Consider the following 10,985-nt stretch of genomic DNA (forward strand, 5'->3'; position numbering starts at 1 on the left):
GATACGCGCCTCGGCATTGAGTCAAACAGAGCTTGGATGGCGTGTACAGGTACAGCTGCTCATGCAGCTTCAACTCGATACCACAGTTCATCAAGAGTAGTGACTGGCTTATTGTGATGAGGCAGTTACTCGACCACCATTGACCAGACGTTTTCAATTGGTGAGAGATCTGGAGAATGTGCTAGCCAGGGCAGCAGTCGAATATGTTTTGTATCCAGAAAGGCCCGTACAGGACCTGCAACATGCGGTCGTGCATTATCCTGCTGAAATGTAGGGTCTCCCAGGGATCGAATGAAGGGTAGAGCCACGGGTCGTAACACATCTGAAATGTAAAGTCCACTGTTCAAAGTGACGTCAATGCGAACAAGAGGTGACCGAGACGTGTAACCAATGGCACCCTATACCATCACGCCAGGTGCTGCGCCAGTATGGCGATGACGAATACACGCTCCCAATGAGCGTTCACCGCGATATCGGCAAACACGGATGCGACCATCATGATGCTGTAAACAGAACCTGGATTCATCCGAAAAAATGACGTTTTGCCATTCGTGCACCCAGGTTCCTCGTTGACTGTGATGCAGCCATGGTCTCCGAGCTGATAGTCCACGCTGCTGCAAACGTCGTCGAACTGTTCGTGAGATGGTTGTTGCCTTGCAAACGTCCCGATCTATTGACTCAGGGATCGAAACGTGGCTGCACGGTCCGTTACAGCCATGCGGATAAGATGCCTGTCATGTCGACTGCTAGTGATACGAGGCCGTTGGGATCCAGCACGGCGTTCCGTATTACCCTCCTGAACCCACCGATTCCATATTTTGCTAACAGTCATTGGATCTCGACCAACGCGAGGAGCAGTGTCGCGATACGATAAACCGCAGTCGCGATAGGCTACAATCCGGCCTTTATCAAAGTCGGAAACGTGATGGTACGCATTTCTCCTCCTTACACGAGGCATTACAACAACGTTTCACTAGGCAACGTCGGTCAACTGCTGTTTGTGTATGAGAAATCGGTTGGAAACTTTCCTCATGTCAGCACGTTGTAGGTGTCGCCACCGGCGCCAACCTTGTGTGAATCCTCTGAAAAGCTAATCATTTGCATATCACAGCATCTTCTTCCTGTCGATTAAATTTCGCGTCTGTAGCACGTCATCTTCGTGGTGTAGCAATTTTAATGGCCAGTAGTGTAGGTTCTTATTAATCTTCTTTGCAATCACAGCTGGTATTTGACCTGCGTTCAAGAGGATAACCCCCACATTGTCAATCTTAAACCTGTTCCTTATTTTCGCTTTTGAGTTCTTCATGAAGTAATTGTTGTCTTTCATGCTGCATTGAAATTCTCCGCCACTGGATACTGAATATACACGGTCCGGTCACGTTAATGTGACCACCGCCTATGTTCAACGTCATCGTGCACTAACCACTGACAGACGGCAGGTGGCAGCACTAGCAGTGGAGGGTATATAAAGCGTGTCCTAAAGACGCGGGAAAAAGTGTAGTCATAATCGTAATACGCGAACGCACCTGCGCGTCTGAAGTCCCAAAGGGCGCATCATTGGCTTTCGGGCCAAGGTTGGAAGCATCTCCTAAATGACTAGCTTTGTAAACTGTTCACGTGCAGCCGTGGCTAGAGAATACTGAGCATGACAAAATGACCCTATCCAAAACCGGGGCGGTGGCAACTGTGATACACCACGGGCCAACATAGATGACAGGTGTGAACGACGGCAACGGAAATGTGTACGGGCGAACAGACGTGCATCTGTTAAGGAGCTGACAGTGTCTCTTCAACGCCCTTTCAAGGAAATTGCAGCATATGGGTCTCCACAGCAGGCATCTGGTTCATGTACCCATGCTGACTGCTGTTCGTCGGCAACGAAGGCTGGTATTTACCCACCAGTACCCCAACTCGACGCACTCTGAGTTACGGCAGATGTCCAAATGAATCACGCGAGTCAGTGTGAAACGTCTGAAAGCAAACACCATGTCACAATGGTCAGAAGGGTCCAGGACGTAGGAGGGAGCGGTTACCGTTTGGGAAATGTTTTCGTGGCATTCCCTCGGAGATCTCGTCATTCTGAAAGGCACAATGAATCATCACAAGTATGCATCTATCCGTAGGGACCATGTCGACGCCTACGTGCAGATTGTTTTTCCTCAACGCGATGGTACCTACCAGCAGAACAATGCAACGAGTCACACAGCTCGCAGTGTAAATGCGTGATTCGAAGAGCACCAGAATGAGTTTTACCGTAGTCCCCTCACCAGCAAATTCCCCTGATTTAAACCCAATCGAGAATCTGTGGGATCTTGGGTACTCAACATAGAAACATAGCGTAACTGGCCACGGCTCTGGGTAGGCATAACTCCACATCCCTGTCGATTTATTGCAGAACTTCATTGACTCTCTTCTTGCACGTCTCGCAGCGGTCCGCACTGCAAAGGGTGATTATTCAGGCATTTCACAGGTGTTCACATTAACGTGACTGGGCAGCGTAAGTTTCATCAAATTCATGTTTGCGAAAAAAAAAACTCTTGATAAAGTACGCGATGTGGTGAGGCTAGAGAGCGGAGTATAGAGAAAACAAACTGTACTAAAAAAAGGATACAAGTTACCAAGAGGTGCCTCGAGCGTTAGTACTGCTTAGCTAATAGTACCGCGTCATCTTAAAGAAACAATCTCAACCTTATTTTTCCTCTAGACGTAATGCCACTGAAACATGATGTGTATTATTGTTGACGATGATGAATTAATCGTGCGAAAACTTTTTATCAGTGCCATAGTATTACCGTATTTATATCAGAGTAAGATTTTCTCAGCGGATTATGGGGAAGAAACATCAGTGAGAGGTTACCTCGGAGGCGAAGGAGATGAATTTACGAGACAGTAACAAACGGGATCAAGACGCTGTATTCACTGCGCCACAAGCAGATAAGAAGGCAGTACGTATACGACGCCGTCTAGGGTAGGCTACCTGGGCTACCTTACGAGACAGACAGCTGAACACATTTGTAACACTGCTGGTGAAACAAAACAGTGAAGCTTGAACTTAAAAAAAAAAAAAAAATAAAAACTTTACATAATATCCTTAAACAGAGTGCCACGGTCTACCCACCTTAACACAATACTTCGAGGAAAGCGCTATGAACTCTGCTTATTTCTTCATACAGTATGTTAAACAATGAACATTTCCGTCGTACCTTAATTTGAAACATTTCCTCATTTTGTCATTCTCATAACTGATTACCACGGCTCTAATACAGCTCTCTAATTGGTACGTTTACCTGTGAAAACTTAATCTATCTGTTAGCATCGTCGTTGGTGGCCATGAATAATGCTGATTCAATTACGAAAAGCCGTTAACCCTCCAAAATTTTTACAAGCAACGTTGTAACCGCAACATCACAAATAGAGTGATGGATCAGATGATACTTCATCAAAGTTGAATGTGAATTGTTTATATTGAGATTAGTTTACAAATATGGGTATAGCTATATTACTGGAGATCGTTCTTTGAAATCATTCATTGAGAGCGATTTCTTTTATGTCAGTTACGAATAGAAGCTGGGAATCGTACTTCATTACTAGATAATAAAAATTTAGCTACATCTATATTTAAATTATGGAAGTGACAACAGTTTTGGAAAAACATGTTCGAAAGTAACTAAAGTAATTATTCCTTTTTAAACTGGACGATAGTGATAACCTGTCTATGAAGCGAACGAAGTGTTAAAGAGTGATGCACACGTACTTAAGGGAATGAATTTACGTTGCGAATTGGCTTTCGACAAATGACACCACCGGTATGTGATTGTTGTTGTTTTGATACGAAAGAATCAAGACAAATGAAAAGCTCTGAAGTTTGGATGCTGTGCATCTTTGATGTACGTTATTATTTCACCCCTTTTTGTCGTTTGAATAAACAAAGAAAACAAAATCAGTTGTTGTCTATACATGTCGAAGAATGACCACCGCAGAATCAAGGCAGTCTCTGAAGCGACTAATGTTGTTACTCTTCATCCACACATTCGTACCAACCAAGAATATTTACGGGTTGACGCCCGTGTACTGGAGGCAATGTTTAGTTGAATACGTGTACAGTCAATGCAATAATGTTTGACGGACATATCGCGGCCAGTGCATCTGCGGTTTTGAAGGTAAATAATTATATTTTGTCATTACAAAGCAAAAAACGAAAATTTGTAAACGATGTTGGTGGGCAACATCTGTAACACATACATACAGATACCCCAGTCTCAAACGAATTATTGCGTGACATTTGATATAAGAAGACATGGTCTGATAAATTCAATTTAGGACCAGTCTTCGTGTGGTTTAATACACCATTTACTATACATATGATACATTAAACGAGGAAAAATTCCAAAATCAGTTGGAAATGTTTATAATCGACAAGTTTCGGAGAATAGAATTAAGAGAAAAACATTATAAAACAAGTTTGTATAAATAGTATGTATCATGTGGTTAAATTTGTATTTAAATTTGAAATAAACTGTGTATTACATGTATGAAATACGGAAACTCCGACTCACGGATCATATGCATTAGGGCCTAATACATCAAGCCAATCGAATATAGGCTTAGAAGTAGTTGTTGGGTGATTGTAAGTTTATGAAATTAATATTTAAGGCACTAACTAGCTAAAATAGCTTTCTCCTGAATTAGTTCATCATCTGTGCAATGTAGAGACACAAACTTTACAAAACGACTACCCATGTACAAAAGGATACCACAAGATTGTGTTTTATTAATTTGAACTTTTTTATTTGCATAGAAAGGGCTACTATTATAATTTGAAGTTGTAATTTAAAACAAGTAACTATCCGCTCATAGGAAGTTACAAGTTTTTCTGTGTGTAATCCAAATTTTCTAATGCGAAAACACACTTCATTCAGAATTTTAAAAACCAACAAAAGTAACTGCGCTTTTGGAGTAATGCTTATTGCAGCTTTTCAGATTTTGAAGACATTTAAATAACAAATTCCGTGAGATAAACTTGGATAGTGACATAGTGACAGCCCGAATCTAGGGCGGGTCGGAATGGGTCGGAAGATAATGATTAGGTTGTGATATTGCGAACTCGACGAAAATGGATGAGGAATAAGTTGTAATAGTAGACTGATCTGCAACAGAGACCGATTTGTGCGTTCGCGCCATATTTAACGCACTTCTTTTAACGAAAACTAAAACTGAAAGAAAAATTAAGACAAGCTGTATTAGATAATAGACAAATCTTCGACTAGCATTTCGTTGCATATTATTTATATATACCGGTACCGTGCAACAAACTATGTAAAATGCTGCTACCGATAAACTTTGCTAAAAATGTTTGAACTTATGCTACAAACTTTGAGATAAGTGTACTTGTATGATGGGAGGGAAATTCGTACATTGTACGAGGGAAAAAGAGTCTGTATTACATTCACATTGACGGTATGCAAGAAACGTTAAAAACCAAATGTCACAATGGAAGCAGTGGACATGTTGACCGAGGATTGATAGTAAATAATGGCGTTTTGGGTTTTTTGCGACGGTTATCTTATCTCCAATTCGCAAACAGATTGTCTCTAGTCTAACTGTAAGTGTGAAGTGAGGAGATACATTATTTGATATAATCCATCATAATAAAAGAAAAGAGCAAACGACTGTGAGAATGCAATAAGCCCATGATATCATTTCTGATTACGTCAACGACCTTCCTGGCTGCTTTACCTTCTGCAGCTCCAGGAAACAATTTTACGAATACAGTGTCCCAATACCTCCACGAAATGCTTGGTTTCCGAGTAGACCTTCGTTACCGAACCACCGTTTTGCTAAGACGCTTGTTTTACAGTAAAGCAAAAGGTTAAGATAATCCTGGCATACGCTGAATTCTACAGAAAGTTTTTTTTTCAAATGGCAGTGATTTTAACACTAGCATGAAATCTAAAACGCTGAAACGGGAAGAGACTAATAATTCGCACCGGTATAAATCGATCTAATTGTTCAGTCCTTTGCAAAGATCTATATAGATCGAAGAAATCCTATGTGTTTCGGCACACTCGATAAATCGAAGCGATTGTCAAGTCAGATCGCCCGCAAACACTCTTACAAATCGAAGTTAGCCCGCATCTCGTGGTCGTGCGGTAGCGTTCTCGCTTCCCACGCCCGGGTTCGATTCCCGGCGGGGTCAGGGATTTTCTCTGCCTCGTGATGGCTGGGTGTTGTGTGCTGTCCTTAGGTTAGTTAGGTTTAAGCAGTTCTAAGTTCTAGGGGACTGATGACCATAGATGTTAAGTCCCATAGTGCTCAGAGCCATTTGAAATCGAAGTTAGTGGGGGTCAAAAACTCCGTAATTCGATTGTTTCGGTAATATTGTTTCGACGATTTCCTCTCGACACTCCTGTGTCTACACTGAGTAATGTGTTACGGGATATCAGTTGTAAAAGTACCTTCAAAGAAGCACAAGTGTTTGACCACCACATAGCCAGTTTGATGAATTAGAAGTAAACGTGACATTTGGTGATTACGTACGGTTTGATGACCATGTGCAGTTTGCGATGCTCTGACTATCGTTGAAGTTTAACTGTTCTGAGTGGCAAAAAGCGAAACAAGCAGAGCCGATTCCATCTGTGATTCAAAAAGAGGCAAAGTCGTCATTATAAACGTTGCGCGTGTACATGGTTAGATGTACATAATGATGACGATGTATTACTGGCATTGGTCACACTAGAAAAGTGATTGGTTAAATACGCTGGAAGCTACTGAAGTAGGAAAATATCGTCGAATTCTGTGCAGAATAAAACTGAAGTTTTGTTACGTATTTTTGGAAGTTTGTACTTATCTTTCATTTCATATCTAAAATAAGTAAAAATTAATAAACGTATAAAAGACAAATTTCCTTTAGGTTTCAATTTAAGTTGTTACTTTCTGCTTTGTAAAGAAATACGAATGTTATTGAAATTACAGTGGTATGTTTTTAGTTTGTTTACAAACGATACACTTTATCTTGATTTTTTCCTGATTACATCTTAATCATACTTCAATCAAATTGAACTTTCAATTATTAGAACTTTCTCTGGGGTTCCTTGAATTTCAAATTATCGAGAGACGGCTGTATATGAGACATCGTGAATCAACATTCCCTTAAAAAGCAAGCATCAAGGGAGTGTTTGTGTATGTGTGCGTGTTTTGACTTGACGAGCGCAAAACGGCGAGGTTATCAGCGGCCTGACACATGTTAAAAGAAACTAATGTGGATAAAATCGCTAAAATTTTTGCACACAGTGAGAATGAAATCTAAAAAAACGACTCTTATGCACTCACTCCCAGCTGACTCGCATTGACATACTATCACCTAATCACACACGCCCAAACACAACGGAAAAAGGGTGACAGGTGGTCGACCAGGGATTGAAACATGACATAAGAGCTAAAACAACGACACAGACAAATGTAACTGGCGCACCCCTTACAAAAAACACAGGTCAGCCAGTCATCCTGTTAACAGATAAAGACCATTTCCCATCTGTACGGCAATTGAGAAGGAATTCTTTCACTCCTGTATGCTACATGCAGTGTTGATTGTCTGTGTCCCTAGGTGAAAACTACTTTGCCGGAACGGGATGCGAACCTGGTAACGTTTTTTCTTATACAACGCTTCACCAATTAAAAAGGAATTGAAAGGAACCAATTTTTGAAGTAACCGTTCTGAATCGGCCTCGTTACTGTAGCTGCTTGGCTCAATTGATAAAGGATCGTCCGAGAAAGATATATGATTGGCTTCCACCCTGATCTGGTACGCAGTTTTAACGTCACATATAGTAAATGGCAGTTCTTCCAATCTGTAAAATCATCTCCCAAAAAACCAAGACAAAACTAAATAATTTGAGCACCGCATTCCTAGCAAGAGAGTTAATTAGAATGGAACTTACTTCGTGCATAGCTGGAACGCACTGGAGAATATAAACTTTACGCATGCTTTGTCGTTGCATGTTGAAACACTGGAGAGCATTTTCACAATTCTGTGACAGTCCTGAGTCATAAATAAATCACTCTACAGGAAAACTATATTCCACAAAAGAATGTGTCTCACGTAAGAGGTATGAAATTCTTTTTAAGAAATAAATAAACACCACGCCGGTTTAATTAACCCACTACTACATAAAAGTCCGCTGTGTTGCCTTCTTTGTAACAGTTACAGTACCACAAGCACTATAACGCGTTAGTTTTTAACAACAACACGACTGTTATATTAGGGTTTTAATTAATTTTTATTAAACTATGTGTTTACGGAATGGTCTCCCATAACCAGGCATTCACATGCAAAAATTAAACGACTACACTCTACATCTCTTATGAAGTAGAAACAATAAAGGCAATAAAGATCGTGCGATACACTTAGTAGGTGACAGTTCATAAAGTGATCGCTGCGTTCTCCAATACGCAAAAAGTCGACCTTATCGATATATAACGTCTATTTGGAAGTAACGTGTCTAATGTCCAAACTAATGGCAGAAACCATGACTTAACGTGATAGTTAACTGTGGCACGCAGTCGTTGTTCACACATACACAACCCCCTGATGTCGCAGACCACTCCCACGTACGCCTTGTGTAATAAGTAACAGTTAAAATTGTAATGTGACCTGTGACGCTGTTCAGCATTAATCACCAAGAAGCTTTTTGACTGCAAGGGACCTTCCTTGTGGGCCTTTGAGACAATAACAACTTCAGTGCATATTTTTCACACCGAGAACTTATTTATGTAACCCTCCTGATAAGAGTAACCACTATATTTCCGTGAGAAAAACACACTTTCTTGCCACTTTTTTTTTACGACCTTTGTATCGATCTGTTAGCTTTTGCTGTGAAAAGCATATAGTTTTAACCTGCTGGTTAGCTTAAACAAACCCGTTGTTGTTGTTGTGGTCTTCAGCCCTGAGACTGTTTTGATGCAGCTCTCCATGCTACTCTATCTAAAGAAACCCAGGTCGCCAAAATAATCAGTGAGAAATATTAGCAACAGAATGCTTTTCTTTTACATAATAATACTTTTCGAATCCTCACAGTGAAATCAACAGAAATGGTTTGTTTCTGTAAATCTATGTGCCGATTGAAGATGGCCTTTTGTTCGAAAGTTGTATCGATGATAAAAAATATATCCATGCAGCAGTTTTTGTTGACAATTATGATTGTCTTTAAATGCTTCACAACACAGAACATCGTTTGGCTAATCCAGTTTCTTCGTCCATGTAGACCCATTCCTGAATTTGACGCCGGTGAACGAGGACTGTTGCGAACTGGATAAAGCGATGACGCCAAGGATCTTGTGAAACTGCAGCTGCTGCTGTCGTGACATTTAAAGAGCGTGCAGACGGCAGGAAACCGCTTGACTCAGCTGTGCACTGAGGTTCTGGCTCGCTACAGCTATATACAAACAGACGAGAAGGCGTTTTCAACGGCCGGTGGTCCGTTAAGTGTCCCACCCAGCCACCGGCTGGCTGCAGCTTCGGAGAGTCACCCATACCGCCGCCTCTCCACCTGCGAGAAATACCACGCACGCGGCCAACTCGCTGCATATGGTCATTTTTTTACTCGCTGAGGGAAATCCACTTGCACGATTTCTTCCCCAACACATCACACAATACACTTCATCGCGCGATGGAATTTACATGGCTAAATGCAAACCGAGTCCATAAATGTTTTAAACTCGATCGTCGAATTACGTACAGAAACGAGCTCTGACACTGTTACTTACTTGCTGCGTCGCTTTGTTCGTCACGGTAAGTTCATTGACGTATTCCAAATAGCGTAAAGGGATTCACCGACTGCGTACAGCACAGGTGTGAGCTTTTTTGAACAGACACTGGCGCTTAGCACCGACACGCGTTCACAAAGCAAACTCACTGGTCAACTGCAGCGCCCCGGCGCTGCCTCCCGCTGAGAAGGAGGGGGCGTACCCCCACCCACTGCCGCGGACCCCCCCTCCCTCCGACCCTCCCGCGGCACTTACCGCCCCTCTGCTGCCCCCCTCTTCCCCCTCACGCCACCCAATGGAGCAGGGAGCGTGCCTTGTTTACCTGAGCCGCGGGTCATGACGCAACGTTCAGCAAGCGGCCAGGGCACACAGGTACTACTCAGCAAACTCGGCGCTGAGCTGCTTACGGAAGTCCGACAGCGACATTCCGGAGAGTAGCGTCTGAGAGCGATTTAAGTGTTCCTCAATTAAGCTACAGAAAACTACAGCTCTCCATGACCTTACGATTTGTTTGAGCACGGCAGTGCTTTACAAGGCCCGGTCCTATTGCACACACAGCAATAACAGGCCTACAGTTATGGCCGCTCACATCAAGAACTGTTCTACTAGATATGTACGTATCCTATCCTGGAAAACCACTCCTTTGGCCATAGTTCTTTTATATGCTTTATCGTAGGCTACCATAGAATACGACAGTTTTCCTGATAACTTTAGTCAGTTAAAGGCCGGACCCGTGTTACCTGTGCGTTGAGTATGCTGCATATCTATCGGGCGTTAACTCCTAAGGATCGCTTTCTTTACGTACATGATCAGTTTCTTACCAAATTCTCCTAAAAACCGAATGTGGAGAACGGTCTAGAAACTGAGTGAAGATGTATAAAGGGTCAAATAACCTATGAAATTATTTTTTATACACTCTTATCGTCCTGTCTCTTATTTAAGAGTAAACAGTATTTAGAGCAAAACTGAAACTGTCAATATTTAATTCAGGATTTATTCGAACATTCTTGATTTGTGACGTGAAACAGAGGGAGGTTTTAGTAAAAATAGAGGAAACAATACATATTTACCACATAGTGTTAGACAACGCATTTCCTCAGCAAAAATGTAAATTAAAAACAATCATAAAAATTATTACAAACTTCACTTCAATACTTCGTTGAACTTATATGTGCCTGTCATTCATAAGTAACTTTCGCATTTATCAGTAATAATAAGAAGCT

General features: G+C 41.7%; 1 protein-coding gene across 1 annotated transcript in view; it reads right to left on the minus strand.

The window, feature by feature from the left end:
• The window catches only part of LOC126456967 (rho GTPase-activating protein conundrum), a 235,593-nt gene extending 225,664 nt beyond the window's left edge, over window positions 1-9,929 (minus strand). The window contains exon 1 of the mRNA XM_050092904.1: window positions 9,763-9,929. The gene's annotated coding sequence lies outside the window, so the exon portion shown is untranslated. The remainder of the gene's footprint in view (window positions 1-9,762) is intronic.
• Window positions 9,930-10,985: the final 1,056 nt, after the last annotated feature.

The sequence above is a fragment of the Schistocerca serialis genome, chromosome 2 (assembly GCF_023864345.2).
Source record: "Schistocerca serialis cubense isolate TAMUIC-IGC-003099 chromosome 2, iqSchSeri2.2, whole genome shotgun sequence".
NCBI classification, from domain to species: domain Eukaryota; kingdom Metazoa; phylum Arthropoda; class Insecta; order Orthoptera; family Acrididae; genus Schistocerca; species Schistocerca serialis.